The sequence below is a fragment of the Meriones unguiculatus genome, chromosome 4 (assembly GCF_030254825.1).
Source record: "Meriones unguiculatus strain TT.TT164.6M chromosome 4, Bangor_MerUng_6.1, whole genome shotgun sequence".
Taxonomy (NCBI): domain Eukaryota; kingdom Metazoa; phylum Chordata; class Mammalia; order Rodentia; family Muridae; genus Meriones; species Meriones unguiculatus.
This window is the reverse complement of record NC_083352.1, coordinates 139860696-139884024: the sequence shown is the minus strand read 5'-3', so window position 1 is coordinate 139884024 and position 23329 is coordinate 139860696. Positions and strand designations below refer to the sequence as shown.

The following is a 23329-nucleotide window of genomic DNA, read 5'->3' as shown; positions in this document are numbered from 1 at the left end:
GGAAAGGATAGGAGCTCCACAAGGACCAAATATATCTGGGCACAGGGTCTTTTCTGAGACTGACATTCAACCAAGGACCATGTATGGATATAACCTAGAACCTCCACTCAGATGTAGCCTGTGGTAGCTCAATAACCAATTGGTTTCCCAAAGTGAGGGGAACAGGGACTATTTCCAACAGGAACTCAATGACTGGCTCTTTGGTCTCCCCACCCCCGAAGGGAGGAGCAGTCCTGTTAGGCCACAGAGGAGGGCTTTTGCAGACAGTCCTGAAGATACCTGATAAAACAGGATCAGATGAATGGGGAGGAGGTCCCCCCTATCAGTGGACTTGGAAAGGGGCACGGTGGAGATGAGGGAGGGAGGGAGGGACTGGGAGGGAATGAGGGATCGGAACATGGCTGGGATACAGAGTTAATAAAATGTAACTGATAAAAAAATAATAATAATAAAATAAAAAAATGTCAAAAAAAAGAAACATTTTTTTAAAAATTTAGATCATTACAAGCATATGTCATGGTAGGATACACTGTGATGGTTTAAGAATAGGGTGTTAAGCTGAACTAGGCTCAGTTTATTCCATGACAAATGTGTGTGATCATGGACTAATAATTGATCTATTTTTAAAACTGATTTTTAGTTGTCTACTAAAATCGCATGTGTTCAAATTATCTTTCCATAAAGTGAACTGCAAATGGACACAATGCTTATAATAACGCAAATGGCGAGCTGATAATAAGAAAGGCTGGTGTATAACTTCCTGTGATGTTTGATCACTTGTCTGAGACACAGCCCCATCTCAGATGGCAATGACAGCTAGCCTTGAGTGAAAGCAGATGCTTTTTCTGTGATATCAAAATGCTACTAATTTTTAAACTGTCTATTTTACCTAATTCCTCAGGAATAAAATCCTCAGTTCCTAAGTAACTTCCTAGATAAATGTGATGTTTTCTAGTATTTCTTGTTCTTAAATGACCATGAAATTAACTTCTGCCCAGGAGATGTAATTGGAGGAAGTGTAATCCCATTTCTGGAAGTATCCTTTGTCTTCTTTCACGTGAGCTGGAATGAGACAGGGTCAGTGCAGAGTCCTATAGTCCACTTGGCCATCCTCAATTGAGTTATGTCTTAAGCGCCATTTTTCTGTGTGTAACAAAAAAATATAACACAGTAAACTTGGGTCCCAACATCAGATAGCAACATACTAGGGTTCTGAGACATACTTACGTCCATACCTTTCAACTAACAAAAGAAAATAGAGATTTGTAGTTTTAAAGCAACTGTTATAAGAACTATTTGCTTCTTACACAATGAGTCTAAGCTTACATTACGTAGCTACACTCAATATTCTTTTTTTGAAATTAAAGTGGATGTCAGGTTTTTGGGACTCTTCCTGTAGTACCCCCTAAACACTAAAAAAGTATAAAGTATAAGAGAGGAATATATATATATATATATATATATATATATATATCTTCCCCCTGATGCTTGCAGATGAATTTTCAACATGGCTCTGAAGGACATGAAGTTATATGATCCAATACAAGAATTTCTAATAGCTCACACATCACACATACATCAGTGGTCTTCCATAGAAAAGAGATGGTTGTGAAATGTAAAGCTTATATACAGCAAATGGTGACAAAGTAATGTAGAGGTAATGGGAGTCCATTGTTTATTAAACAGGTTTGCTTGTAGAGGGCTGCATAAGTTCTTTAATAATCAAAACACATCTTGGGAAAGTACCTTACTATCAGTGAGTTTTCTCATCTGAAAAAAGTTCCTCACCTGGAAATAATAATCGAGTTTTGTTCAAGATTAAGCACATCAATGTATGAAAAACAATTACAGGAGTGTCTAATACACCATAACCACTCAGAAAGACTGGGTTACCCTTTTATAAGACTGGGCTATCCTTTTATAAGACTGGGTTATCCTTTTATTATTTTTATGTATAGAGAACCTCCAAATATAGTAGGAGGAAAAACAGGAAGACGTTAGCAATAGCCTAGCATAATGATTTCGATTATACCAATGTGGATAACACTCTGGACAGCACACAAGAGAAATTTAGATTAGAGGAGGCATTAGGGCTTTTCTCCTAACCCAAAGAAGCCAGACTCACAAACCCTAGACTCATATTATTAGAACATAGACTCAGAGAGGGCTCTGTATACATGAAGAACAAGATTCCAGGCTGGAGCTCAACCTGTGCAAAGACAAAGAAAGCAAGCTATTGCTTAGGATGTGAATAGAAGCAAGGAATCTCACTCTGGTCAGATGTGAAGAACTGATGTGAGGCGTGGGGTTTTCCTGCCTGTGCCTCACTCTAGTATGGCCCTATAAATTACTATGTTATGATACATGATTGATGGTCATGTAGCATGAGTAACGAATGGAACTTTGTAGCATTAATTAACTGATATTAAAATTAACATGTTAAAATTAACAGGGTTAATTTTTAGTTCTTACCTTTACCAACAACAAAATTTTTACTAGATATGGGTAACAGAGAGCAACATCCCATAGTTCTGAGACTCACATCTATAATGTCCATATAAAAAAAATAAAATAGAGATTTGCAGTTTTACAGGAACTGCTATTAGAGCTACTTGCTTCTTATACAGTGAACCTAATCTTACATTATACATCCATTCTCAATGTTCCTTTTTGAAGTTAAAGTTGTTATCGGGTCTCTGGAAATCTTCCTTCAGTATTCCAAAACCGAGTATAGTAGAGGGAAGTAGATGCTGCCCCTCATAGTCAGTCGTAAAGGCTCACCCTCAACCTGACTTGAAGTTAGATGAAAATGGATCGCCCAGCAAGTCCCCAGAATCTGTAGCTTTCACTTAGTGAACTAGTAGTGGGCATCGACCAAATTTCTTTCAAAGGTTAAGAACACGGTAAATTGTGTTTTTGTTTGTTTGTTTGTTTTTTCTGGAAGGAAATATTTGTGAAAATATTGTGTAAGGAAGTTTATTCAAGACAAGATAATATAGTTTCTAGGTTAGTATGTCTCGGGAAAGAAACTAGAAAACTGACTTTTAGCTTTTCTATTGTAGCTAGACTTGACAAATGATCAAAGATTTGAAAAGGATGACCTCATTGAGAATAACATGTACATAGAAGATCTGAAGAGAAGCAGAAATATGAACACTCTATCATAGCTGTTGGGACTTAAAACAGTTTAATCCCATTTTATGACTCAAATATTTCAGAGAAAATGTCTTTTTAAAATTTTATTCACTTTACATGGTTGTTATAGCCCCATCCTTCCTCCTCTCCCAGCCCCACCCTCCCTCCCTAGGGAAAATCTTTTAGATTTGTCATTTTTACTACACCCAATAGCTTTTAAGATAAAAACTAGGTGACTTATGTTGGAAAAATGAGAAAATAAGCATTTTGAATTACATATAAAGAAACAATCACTGTGATTTTTGATATATAGGATTGACTGGAAGTAAATTAGAAAGATGAATTTTTAAAAATTTTTACTGACAAAGAACTCTTAAGCACCTCATAAGACAAACCCCCTATAAGCTTGTATGATTATTGAGATTTTCAACCAGGTACAGTCAGAAAGAAGGCTGAGAAAGTTGTACAGTTTCAGAGATGGACATTTTCCTTGATAGCCATTGAATGTGATCAAAGAATGTAATAGACCAAAACAAACAAACAAACAAACAAAAAACCAAGCCAGAAAAAGTTTAAAGAGTCCTGGGAACATTGGGCTCAGGGTGTTCTGCTCTAATGTGATATTCCGATCTCTCAGGTCCTCAGCGGTCTGTGCTGAGAGGACACGTGGTTGCTTTGTGCTCCATGCTTCCCATCACTCCTCTAGTCCTCTGACTTTATGCAATGGGAAGAAAGCAATACACATGTTTATAGTTAATAAATTTTGGGTCTAAAATGAGCTATATTTGAACATGGCAGAAGTATAACCACATGAATATTCTGGATGTTGAGCAAGATATAATGATAGAACAACATCTTAAGTCATTTATTACAGAAAGAATGTGGGATATAAATGTATATGCACATGTACACACACACGAGAATCTGTTAGGTAAAATGTCTGTAGGAAATTAGGTGATCTAACGTTAGCATACATCAAGGAAGGTTTATAGATCAAGGGACTAGTTAAAAACATGTAGCAGAGTGAGAGAGGAATAAAAGGATACTGTAGAAATCTCAAGCCATTGGCAGCCAGAATCCTGAAGGAATGAGAAGGAGAAACTGATTGCCAGGATCTGGAAGCAGAATAAGACCAAGACATTTGGGTAAAGTTAAGAGTCTAGGAGTGCCAAGGTGACCTCACAGGGAAAGTTCCATGGGCATAAATGCCATGAGCTCATTCTGCATTTCTCTTAAGTCTCCTAGGTCTTTCCCTTGATGGTCTAGCTATGAGTTAATTTTCACAATCCTTTTGATGTAGTCCCCATATATCATCATGTATGGGAAGAGAGCTAGATGAAGAATGGGGAGGGCAAAGAGAAGATATAAGGCATGGACATAAAGGGAAGAAAAGGCTATTTACTGACAATGTCAAAGAGCTGAGGCATGTGATCCCACTCACACCCCCTCTCCTGTTGGTGGGGACTAGACACACACTGCAAGCTGAAGAGACCACTGCTGCTTGCTGCAGGTTGGTCATACACAGAGCAACAGCAGAGCATCACCGGCCTGTAGGGTCTGGACCATAGTCCCATTTCCTAGCCCTTTCCTAAGTACCATGCCGCTGACCAAGGAGCAACTAGTTAAATCGAGGAACAGGAGTGGAGAGTGTGGGACTGACGGTGTGTAAGCACCAGACAGTGATCACACTATTCTTCTTCTAATCTCTTGATTAATTTATTGTATTGGTGTTGCTAATTCTTTATCCTTCTCTATGGCTTTGCAGCTCTTTTCACTAGAGACATAGAATCTGCACCTCAGTACAGGCTGCTTTTAAAGACTGATTTGGCCAACTAGAAAGAGGTATGTGGGCTAGGATGCCAGATCTATACAAAGGGAATGTGACAGATAATGATGATGATAATAATAATAAACTAGTTAGCCTGCAGGAAGATGAGAAATGCCTAAAGCAGAGCCCAGGCACTCTCATCTCTTCCACTAGTCAGCACAGGTTTAGCGGCCTGAACCCCAGGCATAGTATGGTTCCACATCATGTGTTTTACCTGCCTGCATTGTGCCAAGTATGAAAACATACATAGATGCTGTCAGTCCCACTGAGGAATCCATGGCTTTTGTTACATAGCAACTCCACATTCATGGATCCCAATGCACTCTCTCACATCTCTTAAGCATTACATCAAATTGTGCTTCATAAGGCTGTTCTGTTTTAATGACACCTGGGGCTACAAAATGGTGTCAGGGCCTGCTCTCTTGAGTAGCAACTTTTAAGTTGCTTTTTTTAAAAAAACATATTATTCCTTATTAGAGATTGCTAGAATGTTGTTCACACTGAACCTTCTCAGTTGTTGCCTAATTTTGACTTAACATCAGTGGTAAAATCAGTCAATCCTGGGCGTGGATCTTTCACAGATGTTACCTTGGGTAGAATAATTAAGTGAGCTAAGCCTCAAACATCTCTGCAAGAAAATGAGAAAGGCATGGCTCACATTCAATGTGTATGAATGTGTATAAGGCTTTCAGGCATACATCATGAAAGCTTTCCTAGACAGATCAATCACAAAAGATGAGCTCAGATGGCTTGCTGGCTACCATACTTAGGGAAATACTGTGTAGAAATCACCACCAGGAAGGCATGAGGTGGGTGGGGCTTAGAAACACAATTTAGACTTCTGGTTATTGCTCGTCACATCATTTTCAGGGAAGAGCAGTTTTAATGGGGACCAGCAATGTTAGGAATCAAAACAAAGAGGCCAGAGGTCCTCAGCATGTTTGTGGTCACTGTTTACATATCCTCATGAGGGCAGGGTCACAGGCTACTTAATTAAGCCAGCAAGGTTCAGGATTGTACCTAAAGGAATGCAGAAGGCACCTTAGCTGCTGGTGGGAATCAACTGTTCCATAATCAAGTTGTTGAAGCTGTTATTGAATTCACATTTATAAACTTATAGTAAGATAAGTTAGATAAAATGACAAAAAGTATTCAACACTTCTCACTTCCTAATATTAAGTGACATGTTCCTGTGACCCAAACTCTTACCATGTTTGGTCAGTCATACCTGGGTAGAAGGGATGATACATAAAGCCTTGCTGACCATACTTTCCCTGGTCAGTGGCCACTAATGCCACACTCCAGTGCTGAACACAGGCACAGAGGAAGCATACAAATCACAGAAATCGGCGCATCTTGCAACTCTGGGGTTTTTATTTGGAAGCCAATTGATCAACATGCGTAACCACACCTTTGGTGACTGCATTTGTGGGAGTCAGAACCATTGTTGTTGAGCCCCTCGACACCTGCTTTTGTGATGCTAGGATGTTGCCTATTACTAGGCACACCCCTGCATGGAAAGCTTGCCTTTTCCAATATTATACTAATGACTCAAGCAAACCTACAAAGAAAAGCATGGGATTTAACTACAGAATGTGGTCATTGTAATTCTTAGCTACCTCATAATCTGGCAAGAGGTAGGGTGAGAACACTAAAGCAAGGATGAGGCAGCCTTGGAAACCTGGTGCAAATATTTTCTGAGGAGCTTTGACCTGAATTCTTGGCTAACTGTGAGTTGAGGAAGAGAATGTTGACTTGAGACCAGATTTCCAGTTGCCTATTTGTACCTCTGTGACCTGGTTTGTGTTACTTTCATTTATCTTAGAAAGGAGATGAGCATGTGAAACATGCATGAGCTCAGCTTATAAATGCCATGGCATTTAGTTCACAGAGGAAAGAAAAGAGAATCTGGCAGTTAGCTATTTCTGCTCCTTCATTATCTTTGGTGGAAAAGACTGTTTCAGTAGGGCTGTAACCGAGGGATCTCCTGCTATTTATTTTGAGTCAGGAGATCATACAGCACAGGCTGGCCTTTAACTCAAGATGTAGGCAAGGAAAACTTTAAACTCCCGATATCCTGCCTCTGCCTCCCAAATCCTGGGATTGCAGGTGTGAGCTGCCACATTCCATTGTATTCTACCTTAATAAGAAAGAATTAGTGGTGTGGGAATGCTTATCCATCTGGAACGTGTAACCATACCTTTGCCGCTTTGAGTTTTGTTATAGGTCAGGCTGAAGAGGAAATGTTGGGACCTAAAGTCGCCATACAATTTGAAAACTGCACAGACTTTGCTTCTGCAAGGTGGCTGGTCAGAAGTTCCTTTGTGCTTCTCTGTGTCTCTGGAAATGTGACCCTAGAGGGGGTAGGGGTGGCAGAGAGTAATGGGCCTCACATTTTGTTGGGTAAACAGTTACCCTGGGACTAGTCAGCACTGGCTGTCCCAAGCAGGGTCACAGGCCTCCTTGGGGCCCCTCCTCCCTGCTCTGAGACGAACAACTACCCACTGTCTCAGCTTCCACTTGGCTGAGCAGGGACTGGATGCCACTGCCTCTGAGCAGAGCAGGGCCACTCCTTATTCAGCCTGAGTCAGACCAAGCAGATGGTGGGAGCTTCCCAAGCACTGAGCTCTCACTGACTAGAGTTGACTCAAGCCCACAAAACAGAACAGTCAGACTTCTGTGGCTGAGGTCTCCTCACCTCATCCCAACACCCTGGATCATTCCTCCCTAGCTGTGAGCATTCCATCGTGTGGGGAAGCCCAAGCCTAGAAGGACCTAAGAGGAGGAACAAGCAAACAAACAAAACAAAAACAGACACATACACAACAAGAGGCAGTTCTATGGTAGGAAGAGTTGTATGTTTAGGAGAGAGTTGCCCATGTGTCCTCACGGGAAAATTACTTAAACCTTACAAACAAGGCCTAATGTCCTTGGCTTTCACCTTTTGTCGTTTTGTGCCTCTCCTTCTTTGTAAGTCCCCAAAGCCTTGTTGCCCATACTTCTTACAGTGACAGTCACTTAAGGGGCATGTTAAGATTTAAACTTGATATGTATTTGCCCAAGGGGCCTTGCTGTTTCAAAAGATGGCCTTCCCCATGTGCATGTGCTGTGGCAGCATTAGTTGGTATTGCTGCTTGGAGCCATGCTGGAATGAGGTCTGATCTTCGTTGAAGTCACTGGACAAAGCAACATGCTACAGTGCCAAAGATATCCATGTCTCCATCATTTCCTCTATTTGCTTAAGTTTCATGGTGGAACACACACACACACACACACACACACACACACACACCCCTCACACATGACTGTATACTTAATACACGACTTTTTCAACATAATTGGTGGCTTGCACAAAATTTGTCTAGTCTCCAAAGCATAACTGTCTAATTATCTTTGATATACAGCCTCTTATTTAATTCTTACATTTGGTTTCATAGTTATTTATTAATTCACCAAATAAAAAAATTAATAAAATTTAACATTTAATATAAGGAATAATAGTGACATGATTTAGGAGTTAATGCAGTGTACTTCCAGGTATATATCAAATAGAAATACAAACATAAAACCACGGTAAATCTTGCACATAAATGTACACAGAGGTATTTTTGTGTTTGTCTATTTGCTTACAAGACAGGGTTTCTCTGTGTAACCTTGGCTGTGCTGGACTCGCTTCGTAGACCAGGCTGGTCTCAAACTCATGGTGATACGCCTGTCTCTGCCTCCCTGAGTGCTGGGATTACAGGCAAGCGCCACCCTGCCTGGCAGTATTTTTCATGGTAGTTGAAATTATCTGGCATTGAGGACAGAAGACGTCAACTGTAATATACATACGGGTAAGGTTCTCTTCAGCTGCGGAAAGTAATAAAGAGGCAACATCAGTGACGTGACAATACCATGGCTCAGTCTCAAAACGTGAGTGATGAAGCCAGACCCAATAGTGAGGCCTGGAGGGTTGGCTTGGAGAGTAAGCATGCTTAGTGCTCTTCCAGAGGACAAGAGTTTGATTCCCAAAACCTACATGCCAACTCACAACTTTAATTCTAGTCCCAAGGGATCAAATGTCCCATTCTGACACTCTCTTTCCAGGCCCCAGGCACAGCAATGTGCACATGCATACGTGCAGGCAAAACACTCATACACAAATTAATAATAATAATAAATGAACAAAACAAAACCTTTAACTTACCATAGTCTAGAAGAGTCAAAGCCAGAGGCTGATGCAGATTAGTGGCTGCCTGGGAGTTGAGCAGGGGGGGGTGGGAGGAAAGAAAGATTCAGAGCTTCTGTTTGAATGTAGTGATGCTTATGTCACTGTGAATGTGTGAGAATACACTGAAAGCTACACTTTGAATAGATTAATTGAGTAGTGTGTGAACTATACTTCCACAGGCCTACTGTAATGAGGCCAGGGACCTGGCACAGTAAGTACTTCCCGGGCAACAGTGAGGACCTGACCTCTAGAATGGACGTAAAAAGCTGATCATGGTGACACGTGTCTGTCTTAGAACAGGGAGGTGCAGACAAGAGGAAGAACCCTGTGGTTGCCAGCCAGCCACTCTAGCTCAATTGCTGAGCTCTGAGATTTTGAGAAACCATGGCTCACAAACATACAGTAGAAAGTGCTTGAGGAAGAAGCCTGATGTGGACCCCTGGCTTCTACATGCCTGTGTCCACATGTGCAGGGGCACACACACATGAAAACATACACTGACATAACAAATCCATTGTAAAAAAAATTAAATACTCAAATGTACTGATCTTTTTTTCAAATAAATGATCTTTATTTTTCTATATTTGTTATCATTAAAAAAATTTGGTTTGTGAGAGCAATACAAAAGCTAACACTTGATTAACAATTGTATATTAAAGTCATTAGCACAATGATATCAAGGCCTTTTTAAAATGAGTAGTTACATTATGTAACAAGCAGGGAGCTCAAGTTAGTTGAATTACCTAAGGGCACATATTGTTTATCGTCTTATTTAAGCTGCTTTCCTGAGTTTCCTTTGGCTGTATCTTTCATCCTGGGATGTTCTCAGTATTATGGCCAAGGTGGACTGCATCTAAGAAGGATGCATTTCTCTGGGAGTCACCTATTTGGCTGCAGTGGGTTGCGTACTCTCTGAGTCAGGGTTCAAAAATAAAATCACAGAATATACTTTGATTCAGGGTGTGATGTTAGGATTCTCCCTACTGTTTTTCCAGTGTTACATAACACAAGATGTCTTAGCTGAATTTGCTCCTAAGACTATCCCCAAATGCAGTTTATAAGACTATAATTCTATGGTTCATAGCTTCTTCTTTGGGAGGATAGTAGAAGAAACACATCTGTGGGGTAGACAAAGTGACTTGGAGGAGGATAAAACACCTTCGAGGGTGTTATTGCCATAAGGAGGGTATCAAAGTAGCTACTGTGGGAACAACTATGCATGAGCTTTCCTGGTGGTGATCCTGGCTTATCCCAGCATAAAGAGTAAGAGGACCTGGGGTTGCTCATCACAGCTCTGAAGGGTCACTTATCTGGGATTGTTCCCAGGTGTATTAATTTTTGGTCACTTCTTGTCTTGCTGCCTCAAGCTAACCTGACCTCTTAGGCCAAGAGGAAGTTGTGTGGCTATGTTCTGAAGGAGGCATGCCCAAGGTTATTTAAGGAAGGACCTGCTGCAAATGCCACACAAGTGCCATCACATGGCTTGCCTTTTCCCTGTTTGTCAAACCGCATTTCTGATATATAGGCAATGCAGGAAGAACACCAATGTACTTCAGTATAAACCTTGCATTCATAGTCACTGTAGAACTAAGGAAGGCAGAGCAGCAAGAACTCAGGGTGGGTTCATCACATGCCAGCAACAGTGTCCTGACAAGTTCTTTGGGGGAACTCAAGCATAGGAAACCAAAAGATTATTACTTAAAACAGAGTTATGTCATGTTTATAGCTACCCTAAGTAGAGAATTGTAAAAGGTCAAAAGCATCCTTCTTGGATCACAGCAAGCAATTTTCCCTTGTTTGTCTGTCTCCATTAAATAATGTATTCAGGAGACATGAATCACAGAAGATTTGACTATGAAAGTTTTCTCCTTTTACTCTCTAAATGTGAAGTAACTGATTTAAAGTATGTTTCTTTCTTAGAAAACTAAAATTTTCATCTGTTGTCAGCATTCCTCTAAGAGAAAATTATTCATGTATGAGTCTTAACTAGACTACAAAATGAAGTGTGTGTGAGCATGTGGGCACGCGTGCACACACACACACACACACACACACACATGCATGCACTCACTCACTTGCATGGAAATAGTGACCTGGTTTTAACTCTAGTGTACAAGCAGGGCTGTTGTAAGACAAAAATGACTTCATCAGGAAATCAGGAAATCCTCAGTCAAACTTCCAAATATACAAATAGAAGCCTTTCATTCTGCTGTGAATCAAAATGATGCCACGTCCTGTAACTGAGGATGTTAGTGGACAGGTTGAGTGAGTTGCAGCCATTCTTAGCCTTTGTTTCTAAGACAGTCATTTCAAGGTCAACATCACAAGGCTCATAGGCACCTTATTTGGCAAAGACTCAGTTCTATCTCCTATGTTAGGGTGATAGAATTTTCATTTGTTCTTTACCTCAATTGGAGATATACTGATTGTTTGAGCTTGATGCACAAGTATTTATGTATTTTGGGCAGGTTACCATGCAGTCAAAAATAAAGGAATACTGCCTAAAAAGAAAAGAGCATAAAAAGTCTTAGTAGTGATTACAACTGTTACTGAGCAAGAGAAGTAAAACAAACAAATAAAAAACCCTGTTGTTAAATGCAAATATATGTGAGAGTGGGTCAGTAGATAACATTGGCTTAGACTTTCTTTCTTACAGGAAATCGCATGGAGCCATTAGGCTTTCTAAATATTAACTTCTCAAACTGACTGAGTAACTGGCTCCAGTGGGGCTGACACACAACGGCAGGGTGATATGGTCTGTTGAGCTGGGCCACAGAATGATGGGAGGGGAGCTGAAACACAACCTTTCCTCACCACGGCAGGTCTGAAAACACCTCTGAAAGCAGCCTTCAGCCCAAGGTCTGCCTGCATGGGATCTCTTCCTCTGGGTGCAGAAAGAAGCTCTCTGTCCAGCTCCTCCAGCTGCAGGAGGAAGAAATCACCTGAATCCTGAGATAATGCCTGAACTTGCTAAGCCTCTGGTCCTGCCCTCTGCTCCACCCCCATCAAGTTCTATCTTTGTTTGGGCCCTGACTCATGCCCCACCCAGGCCCCTCAGTCATTTGTGACTCATAGCAGAGGTCAGCTAACCCCAAAGCTGAGCCATAGGAACAAGGGAAATATGGTGTCCTTTCCTTCTTCCTCCCTCCCTCCTTTTCTTCCTTCCTTCCTTCCTTCCTCCTTCCCTTCCTTCTTTCTTTCTGAAAGTTTCTGTACCAGCTCAGAACCCCTAAGATCAAGTTCTCAGCGGAAAGGAGATTTATTTGCTCCAGAGAGACAAAGGGCAGAAATAAGGGGCAAAGCTAGGAGATAGAGGACAAGGGAAAAAGGGAAGAAAAAAAGGGAGAGGGGGACAGGATATTTGTCTGGGGGAATAAGGAGAGCCATGTGGCCCATAGGCAAATGGTAGTTTATAAAAATAAAATGGGAAACCCCATGCTAGTATGAGATGTTTAATTTTAATTATAATTAGGCATGTTAACTAGGTCAGCCAAAGGGGGCTTTTGATTTCTTCAGTACTTTAATAGCTGGACCTTGGTAGTCAGTCTCAGAAGGAGGAGATGGCTAAATAAGGGAATAGACCTTGGTGGGTAGCTTTAGGACCATAATCTAATGGCTTTTAGCAAGGCAGACTGAATGGGACAGAAGGGCAAAGCCTGCCAGTCTTGCCATGTTTGCCATACTTAAGCTGTCTCCAATTGCTTTCTCTCTCTCTTTCTCTCCCTCTTACTCTCCCTATCTCTCTCTAACTTGTAAGAAATTTTAGGGCAAATGCTAATTTCTTTAGCATCTTCCTCAAGATCCCCTCTCCCTTCTGCGTCTTTAATTTGGGGGAATTTTTATCCTGAGTATGGCTTTCAGGTGCTTGTTTTCTTTTAAATGGCATTGTGGGTCAAATTTCTTCCTTGGGGCAGGTTCTATCTTTACACAATTGCAAACATGATGCCTAATGATTATTTACTTATTTATTTACTATTTCTTGTGTCCTTGGCCTTTGCTATGTGACCACAGTCATCCCAGTTAATCTGTGTTTCTCTCTACTTCCAGAGTCTGGATTTGCCTTCCTTTGGCCGACAGGTGTTTCAGAAGAGATTCTATGTCTGTTAAATCAGAGCCAAGGCCAAGGCCAGCCTCGGCCAGCCAGACTGCAGGTGACTTCCCCTTAAACTACAAAGAAATGATCTTGCAGAGCAAGCCAAATTTTATTCAAAACTGGAGAACAAATCTCTTGATATCTAGCTTCACAAAACAGATAAAAACAGGATGTGGTTTATCCTTAGGAATTCTGGTAGCTTGTCACTGCAGCAGCAGATAGCACACATGTCCTACAGGTTAGATCCAGAGACTAATGCTGTAGTGTTTCAGGAGATTGTGCTTAACATTATCCTGTTAGTTTTCACAGTGGTGCATCCCAGACTCCAGGATGGGAACGTTTGTGGTGTTAATATGCGCTACACAAGTTAATTAATGGGAAATGTATTAAGTTACACATAGAAGCAAAGTGAAAGCAAAGCGCAGATGCAGTGTGTTAGTTCGCTATCGCCACATGGGAGAGGGCTGCAGACATGGTGGCTTAAATCACAGAAACACGTTTTCACCCTCCTGGGAAACAGAAGCCTGAGTTCAAATATGAGCACGGCTTTTTAGGTCTTTTTAGCTCTCTCCTTCCTTAGAAATACCTGTCTTCCTCTGTGCTATCCCCTGAGCTTTCTTCTGTGTATCTGCGCTCATCTCCTGTTTTATTTCTATTTTTTCTTTTCTTGTGTGGTGCATGTGTTTGCACATACATGTGTGTATAGATGTGAATGTGCTTACGTATACTCAGAGCGGTTAGAGGTCAACCTTCGTGTCTTCCTCTTCCACTCTCCTTATTACAGGCTCTTAAGCTGTGTTGGCCAGAGTAGCTGGTCAGTGAGCAGCTGACACTGGACCATCTCCATCCCCAGCCCCACCCCCGCCAAACCCTGGAATGACCCACATCTGCTGTGTCCTGGTGATCTGACTGGAGCCCTCCTCTTGGCACAGCAACCATTTACCCACTGAGCCATCTCTGCTTTTCTCATAGGGACAGGAGTTGGGCTGCAGTAGGGCTCACCTTATAGCATCACCTTAATGACACCTATTCCATGAAAATACCTTTAATACCTGGGAATGGAGTCATAGGAGCTCAGACTTCATCATTTGAAATTTTGAGAAATAAAATTCAGGCCACAAACCCCACTTACTGTACATCTGCAAACTATAGGCCTGATTATGATATCTGCTTGCTCAATCTTTGTGTGGTTCTGAATTGTAGTTAATAACGTATTACTACTTTTCTCCACAATATCTACTAATTTCATCATTATTTAGACCCAATATTCAAAGCAGCCCTAAATTGACTATTTCCTTCTGTCTTTATTTACAATTATTTGCTCCACTATGGTTTATCCATATTTGCCTCCAGAAAACACACACACACACAGTGAAAGAGAGGCTTCAACTCTCTATCTTTCTTCCCATTGTCTATTTTTTACTCTAGGTTATTGCTTGTCAAAATCCTTTGCAAATCTTAACGCCACTCAAAACTTTCTGGTTTGGTACTGTACACACAGGCCTCTCTCAGGTATGTGACATTGCCCTGTACTCTGCTGCTGCTTTTTTATTTTATTGGACAGCTATGTGGTTCTGTGAGCTGGGGCTAGCACACGTATTTCTATAGTTTCTCTACTATAGTTCCACTATTACAGGGGCACCTACAGTGGAGATCATAATAATCACTTTCTTATTCTTCCACCACAGCCTCTCACTGGATGATAAGGATTATGTTGGGGATTACAGCCTCCCTTGAAGATAAGGCAGGACGGGTGACTGAACTTTGACTGGTCGAGTTTGGATGAAATGTATATATTGTAAATCTCTGATACGTGGCTACAGTAGTCAGCTCTTATTCACTTTCAGTCGCATGTATTACCTTTTCCTATTCTGTTACACACTGTATGATTCATTTTCCTTCTAGACGCTGAGTAGGTCTAGACAATGACAGAAATAGCTGAAATTGGCATGTGGAAGGGAACCGGAAGCTAGGATATTTCTTTTTCTCTGTTTCCCCACAGCTTATTTGTGAGTAGCAGCACCTCTGCGACTCTGGGTCCATCTCCAAGATTCTGCTATGAATCATCCTGTCCTCTGTGGGACATCTGTGACTTCTCTGCCGTCCCTCCAGCCCAGAGCTGCTGCTGAGCTGAGGCAAACTGTATGGCCCATTGGACACCTGTTTAACAGGTATCAAAACCCCTATCTAAAGACCTGTTCAGAAAATCAAATAAGCTCAAATCCGCAGTTAGTAACTGAGGACCTAGCATGCATTACAAAGCATGATGTTTCTCTCCAGAAATGCACAAAGACTTCAGTTTTGATTTTCAGTTTTGTTACCATTTTATTTGATCTTCTGGAGGTTTGTAGTCTGTTCTGCTATCTTTTGCTTGTGACAGTCCTTACTCTGTAGGAACCTCATACAGTCTACTCTGCTGCACTTCTTTTTAGCTCTTTTATGGGAGATGCTTCCTGGTGTCAACCAAAACCTTTTTGCAAAGAGTATGGAGAGCCTTTGTCTTTCCATCCCATTCCCAGGCCTTTCTTGCTGGCTTCCTGGTACTTTGCATAGAAAAACTGTCAGTGATCAGATGAGAGGACTGGACTCCATCCCACCACTCTAAGACCTCTGGCTTCTCAGATCACAAGTGCCTCTGCAAAAGAAAGATGGTTAAATCAAGTAAGTAGATAATGAGCTCTCATGATCAATCTGTGCTCTCTGGACCTCACTGGTGTATTGAAGTAGACACATGTGAAGCAAACGTGTCCACTTCTTTACCTGAGTATGCTTTATTAAAATGGAAGAGTAAATGTTCTTCTCTGGAAATGCAGCTTCAGTGGCTCTTCAGTGGTTTCTAGAAAACTTAGGATTCAAACTTTCCAGGGGCTTCTAACCAGAGATCACAGTGTGAAGATATCTGCTACAGCAGTCTTGAGCATCAGAAATAGTCAGTGCTTAAAGGGAGGAGGACCCCTTCCTTTCTAATGAGAGAGAAGGTGACAGGAAAGATGGATTGTGGAATTTGTCTTAGTTTGTGAATGTTCCGTTCATCCATGCTCTTTGTAGCATACTCGTGTATTAACACAGGACTTCCCATGGGATTCACTCTGGTTAATACTAATATGCTAAAATGATACAAAACAAAGTATAATATGACAGCAAATATTATGAGTATTGTGTGAACTATAACGTGTGTCATATATTTACATACGCGTATATGTATGCATGCACATGTACCTATTATATTAGGGGCTAGGAAGAGAGTTCATGGCGCAGCATTGTCTTACATGGTAAGATCCCAGGTCTAGAGCCCGGTACCACCAAAGAAAAAGTTTTAAACAAGGGAAACTGGAAGAACATTAGTACTTTTTACATTTTATTTATAGTTGTAGTTTTAGAATTTCATAAATGAGTACTGTATTTATAATATTTTTCTCTCACTCTTCGTTTCCTCGTTTGTCAGACCCCCACCACTCCTTTTCAAATTCATGGTCTCTTATTCTTAATTGTGTTATACATGCACACATATACACAGACACACACTTATAAATACCACTGTTAGCGTTGCTCATATATAAATGTGACTAGTTCTGAGCACTTGGGACTGGATTATTTCTCATGAGTTTGTTGTGGGAGAAGGCTGATTTTTCCATCTTTCTCTTTTTTAACTAATTAATTTGTTTATACACTTTACATCCTGATCATAACCCCTCCCTCCTCTTCTCCTGGCCCTACCCTCTCTCCCTCTTCCACTTCTCCCCTCCCCTATTTCTCAGAAAAGGGGAGCCCCCTTACCCACCTACTCCATCTCATCAAGTTGCATCAGGACTGAGGCATCATCTTCCACTGTGGCCTGGTGAGGGAGCCTTGCCAGAGGGCAGTGATTAAAAAGCAGGCAACAGAATCCCTGACAGAGACAGTCCCTGCTCCTTTTACTAGGGAACCCACATGAACCCTGAACTGCCCAATGGCTACATCTGTGTGTAGGGAGCCAAGATCGAGTCCATGAATGGTCCTTGGTTGGTGCTTCAGTCTCTGCAAGCCCCTCTAAGCCCTGGTTAACTGGCATTGTTATTCTTATGGAGCTCCTGTCACCTCCAGGTCCTTCTATCCTTCCCCCGACTTTTTCACAAGACTCCCTATACTTCACTCAATGTCTGGCTGTGAGTCTCAGCATCTGTTTCAAACTACTGCTGGGTAGAGCTTCTTAGGGGACAGCTATGCTAAGCTCTTGTTTGTGAGCATAGCAGAATATCATTAATTGTGTCAGGGGTCCATCAGAATGGCTAAGATCAAAAACTCAAGTGACAATACATGATAGAGAGGATGTGGATAAAGGGGAACCCTCTTCCATTGTTGGTGGAAAGTAAACTTGTACATCAATCTTGCCCTTTCTCAGACAATTAGGAATAGTGCTTCCTCAAGATCCAGCTATACCACTCCTAGGCATATATCCAAAAGATGCTCAAGTACACAACAAGGACATTCATTCAACCATGTTATTAGAAGCTTTATTCATAATAGCCAGAACCTGGAAACAACTCAAATGTCCCTCAATGGAGGAATGGATACAGAAATTGTGGTACATTAACACAATGGAATATTACTCAGCAATTAAAAACAAGGAAATCATTAAATTTGCAGGCAAATGGTAGAAACTAGAAAAGATCATCCTGAGTGAGGTATCACAGAAACAGAAAGACACACACAGTATATACTCACATATAATATTAGACATATATTATATGAGTATGTACTGTATATATACTCACAGTATATATTAGACATATAATATAGGATAAACCTATAAAAATCTGTACACCTAAAGAAGCTGAGCTAGAAGAAGGACCCTGGGTAAGATGATCAATCCATACTCAGAAAGGCAAACGGGATGGACATTGGAGGAAAGAGAAAACAGGAAACAGAACTTTCAGAGGCCTACTAGAGAGGGCCTCTGAAAGACTTTACCCAGAAGTGTATCAAAGCAGATACTGAGACTCATAAACAAACTTTGGGCAGAGTGCAGGGAATCTTACAAAAGAAGGGGAGATAGTAAGACCTGGAGAGGACAGGAGCTCCACAAGGAGAGCAACAGAACCAAAAAATCTGGGCCCAAAAGGGGTCTTTTCTGAGACTGATGCTCCAATCAAGGACCATTCATGTATTTGACCTAGAACCCCTCTCAGATGTAGTTCATGACAGCTCCGTATCCAAGTGGGTTCCCTAGTAAAGGGAACAGGGGCTGTCTCTGACATGAACTCAGTGGCTAAGTCTTTGACTGCCTCCCCCTGATGGGGGCAGCAGCCTTGCCAGGCCACAGAGGACGACAGTTTTAATGCAGCCAGTTCTAATGATACCAGATAAGCTAGGGTCAGATGGAAGGGAAGGAGGACCTCTCCTGTCAGTGGACTTGGAGAGGGAAAGGGAGGAGATGAGGGAGAGGGAGTGGGGTTAGGAGGGGATGAGGGAGGGGGCTATTGCTGGGATACAAAGTGAATAAACTATAATTAATATAAAAAATAAAAATTCAATTAAAAATAGCATCAGGGGTCAGCTTTCTCTCATAGGATGGACCTCAGGTTGGCAGTCATTGGGTGGATTCCCTCAATCCCTGCTCTATCTTTATCCCTGCACATCTTGTAGGCAGGGTAAATTTTGGATCGAAGTTTTGTGAGTTTGTGTTTCTCTCCCTCCCTCCGTTAGGAGTCCTGTCTAATTAGAGGGTGTCCTCTTTAGTCTTCATGACCCCTGTTACTAGGAGTCTCAGTTAAAGTCATCCGCATATCTTCTCAGAAGCCTACCCTGTCCTAGGTCTCCAGCTTGTCACAGAGATTCCAGATCACAGTTTCCCTTCTCTCTATGGGTCCTCGGTCCTCCCGAGTCCTACCCCCAGGTCTGGACTCCACTCTCATTTCTCTCTCCAATTCCTCTCCTTTATTGTTCCCTTTCTTCAACCACTTATGCTGTCTACTCCATTTCCACTTCTGAGTGAGATTTAAGCTTTCTTCCTTGCATGACAAAAGCAAACTTAAACAATATCTATGAGTGGATTTTCTATCTTTAAGAACAGCAGCATTTTGATTTGTGTTGACTTCGTTTCGTTCTGTGCTATTAGGCCAGCCTGTCCATTCAACCAACAAGTCATGCACTCATCCACTCTTTACTCCCAAGCTGAGCTTCATGTCTGTCTACGCAACCAGCCCTCGAGTTAGTGCTGCTCTAGTAAGTGATCTGGTGGAAGCCTTTCTTATCCATGGCTTGCTGGACTGGGACGCTGAACATTCAGTGGTCTTACTGGCCTTCCTCTTTTGTTAGAGGTAGGATTAATGCCTTCATATTTCAGCTTAATGGACACTGGAAAAGCTTCCTGTTTTTGATGATTCCCAACCTCCCAGCCCTCTGTCAGTTTCTAACTGGTGGCACAAAACCTATTGACATACATTTGCGGTTTAAAGCTTTGTTTTACTGCCATCAATACTTCACATTTTCCCACTCTCATCTGGCCTCAACTCACCTACAATGGGTTCTTGTCCCTTCCTAACAAAATAAAACAAAACAGACAAACACCCCTTCCTCCCCCAACACATATACACAGGACATGGCTAGAATGCAGCAGATGTCCATTAAGTAATTAAGTTAAATGCAGTCATCCTTAGTGTCTAGGGCCTCTGTGGACAGCAAAAATCTGAGGCTATTCCAGTCCCTGTGGAAATGCATACTTTTATATGTAATTTGCACATATTTTCATGTGTATCTTAAACCATCTCCATATTACATACAATTTCTAATAAAATGTATGGTTTATAAATAGTCATGCTATATTATTTAGAGAGTAATGGCAAGCTAATCAAATCTGCATGGATAGTTATAGAAATTTTTTTTTCCTGTATCTTTTCATCTGAGTTTGGCTAAATCTATGGACATGGAACCCAAAGATACATAAGGCCTAATATAGAGAGAAAGCCTAAAATATAGTATGACTGGGGTGTGCTTTGGAGGTGAAGCAGAGTTAGAAGACAATTGTACAATGACTGTTTCCAAGCTGACAGGGCTACACGGCATGTCCTGGGGCTGGTCAGGCTTGGTACAGGCTTGTTGCCAGGGTTAGGAGGTTGGGACTGTAGTGGGTGACTTTACTCTCTCTCGTTTCCCTTTGCCTCTTTTCATGTTGTGCGCCCTGGGAAACACCCCCCCCCCATAGGATATCATTAAGTACTGCTTTTATTTAGGGTTCCCAGAGATGATCTTAGGTAAAGAATACAGTGACAATTGTGAAGTTGATAGGAGAAACCAACAGACTAGCAGTAAGAGAAACAGAACAAGTACAAGCCCAGTGATGGCTGGGTTATTATGTTAGCCCTCACTGAGCACGGCTGCTAGATCAGGCAGGAATTCTTGGTGGTAGGGGTTGGGGTTGTGGTACAATGTATTTAGTTACTAATTCCCATCAGTTCTGGTTTAGGCTTCTGTGGAATACACCAGCTACCCAGTTCATTTGCAGTGTCTTTGGGCCAATCATAGCTCCCTGTTAAAAGTCCTTAGGCCAAATGTCTTAAAAGTAAAAAAGCTTTCTGTGGACCTTAGCATGCCCAGGGAAAGGGATGGGGCTGCTGCTTGCTTTGGGAAGCAAGAGGTGCCAGAGGGAGATTTACAGAGTGTAAGGAAAGTTAGATTTTCGAACTAGCTTTTCCCACTTCCTCTGGCCACACTTTGATGTGCCCCTCCACTGATGTCCACAGTTTGCACCAGGACATCCCTTTAACTCCATCTCCCTGGTTTCCAGTAAATGCTTTCCCTGGCTTCCCTTTCAGCCCATGCATGATGGCAATTCTGGGATATCACATTCCCTCCCTGCTTGTCTCCAAACTAATATGTTGCTCTGTAAAAAGTCCCTTTACTAAATGATTAAAAAGAGCATGTTATTTCCAGTCTACTGCAATCTACACATACATGACTGGGCAGCCTTGTTGATACCTCCCATCAATGCAAGACGGCTCTCCTCCTTCCTTCCTTCCTTCCTTCCTTCCTTCCTTCCTTCCTTCCTTCCTTCCTTCCTTCCTTCCTCCCTCCCTCCCTCCCTCCCTCTTTTCTTTTCTTTCTTTCTTTCTTTCTTCCTTCCTTCCTTCCTTTCTTTCTTTCTTTCTTTCTTTCTCTCTCTCTCTCTCTCTCTTTCTTTTTTCTTTCTTTTTCTATCTCTTTTTCTTCCTTTTCTTCCTTTTTTTTTTCAAACACAGGAGACCCAGTGGTAGATTTTCTACGGCTGTGGGGTGACGCCAGAGGTAAGGCCGTGTAGTGAAGAGGTAAATAATAAGGTTGAAGTCCAACTCGCTGCTGCTTAAGTCCGTATGCTAACGTCCCGTGCTGAAGTTCGATTACATATATATTATATGTATATTGTTACTGATACTCCCCAGCTCCGTAGCCCTTTGTCTATCACTCTGCCAGGTCCCTGGCCGGCCCCATAGTTGTTTGATGTAGAGGAATGCCAGGCAGCCACAGCGGGTAGCTAAGGGGCCTCAGCCAGCCAGGTGACGCCAGATGGTCCCCTCCCGCCCACAGAGGCCACCATTGAAAGAGACAAAACGTCTATGGAATCCCCCAAGAGGGACCAGATGCTGCTTAAGGAAAAGCTGTCCACACAGTGCAGTCTGTGGGCATGTGGGGCAGAAGAAACTCGCAGAAGCAGGGAGCAGCCCCATATCATTTCAGGATAAAATAAATGCCCGCTTGTTTCCCATTTGGGGGAAGGTCACTTTCCCCAAATCAAGTTAAAAACAGATCCCTGAAGACACTCCTGCGCCTACAGTTAGCAATCTCAACGGAGAACTGCTTGGGAGAGGAAAAATGTTCGCGGAGGACTCTGCTTCAAACACAACTCCACCCCCACCATCTTGCTAGTATTTCTTTTGGCAAAAGTGAATCCTATTGGAGCATGTCCCACAGACCTTAAGTAGGGGCAGCGGGTCCTGTGGAATGGAGCACTATCAAATGGCGCTCCACTGTGGTTTTGTTTGCTGTGACCCCAAAGTGCCTGCTGGGATCTGCGCACAGACAGCCCCCTGCGAGAGAGCCCTCAGTCTTCTTTTGTCCTGCTCAGCTCCAGGCTGCAGCAGCTGATCTGGTTATTATACTCCTGAAAAGAATTTCTAGGTGGCCACAGTGACCATAAGGAAGCGAGAAACCACGAGGGCTGAAAGCCACGAAGAACAACACATGGGCTATTGAACGCTAATCCTGCCCTAATTAGAGGATGGCCTCAGCCTTGTGGTGCTCACAGAAATCTAAGCTGAGGAGGAGCAGACAGGGTCTGAAGCCATCATTTACCGCATGTGCCGTCATCAGCACAGTTTTTAGAAAGAAGCAAAGGGCTGTATAAAGAATAGAATGGGGACAAAACCAGATCGCAGTTAGGATTTAATCAAAATTGCCTTAGGTTTGTCAGCTCTTTTCCTCTCTACCTCATTCTTAAAATCATGAACAGTTCAATGAAAATTTAATCCGCACAGATCATTGATTTGCTTACCTTCGCCTCATCAAAGATGATTCCATAATTGCCAACATTTGCACAATTTTCTCTTGGAAATTTCTCTTGTGCTGTAGTTCTTAGAAATAAAGCTGACGGGCAGGCCAGCAATGAGCAGACTTGCTTCTTCTGAGACTCTTGTGCTGGCTTGCCAATCCCGCCCTTATCCCAAGCATCTCGGTTTCCATGGCAATAAAGAAGCTGTGTTCTTCATCTGACTTTAGCCTACATGGATGCTCAGAACATGTCTACCGCATCCTACCTACCATGTTCCTTACTATTTTAATTTCTCTCAGTGTGTTTGTTGGCTGTGTGAACAGTATCCAGTCACAGATCTGCTAATCATTTTTAATCACTGAATGAAATATTAAAAGTAGCCTTTAAGAAGTAAATTATCACTTTTCAAAGTGCTACAAACCCACCCACCCATGCCTTAATCTATTTAAGTACCTGCAATAAAACTAATAGAGAGAAGATATGTGGTTCTACCACCAGCTCTTGCACAACTTGTATCTTGATTGATTGTCTTAACACGTGCTGGGATAAAAGGTCAGA

The 23329-nt window shown here is 41.9% G+C and overlaps 1 long non-coding RNA gene across 1 annotated transcript; it reads right to left on the bottom strand.

Annotated features, from left to right (window-relative positions):
- Positions 1–163: 163 nt before the first annotated feature.
- LOC132653549 (uncharacterized) lies at positions 164–22974 on the bottom strand. Its single transcript, XR_009591277.1, has 4 exons — positions 22775–22974; positions 9153–9201; positions 8594–8815; positions 164–1143 (listed from the first exon to the last, which is right to left on the bottom strand). It is a non-coding gene; the product is annotated as an uncharacterized LOC132653549 (long non-coding RNA).
- Between the last annotated feature and the right edge of the window lie 355 nt (positions 22975–23329).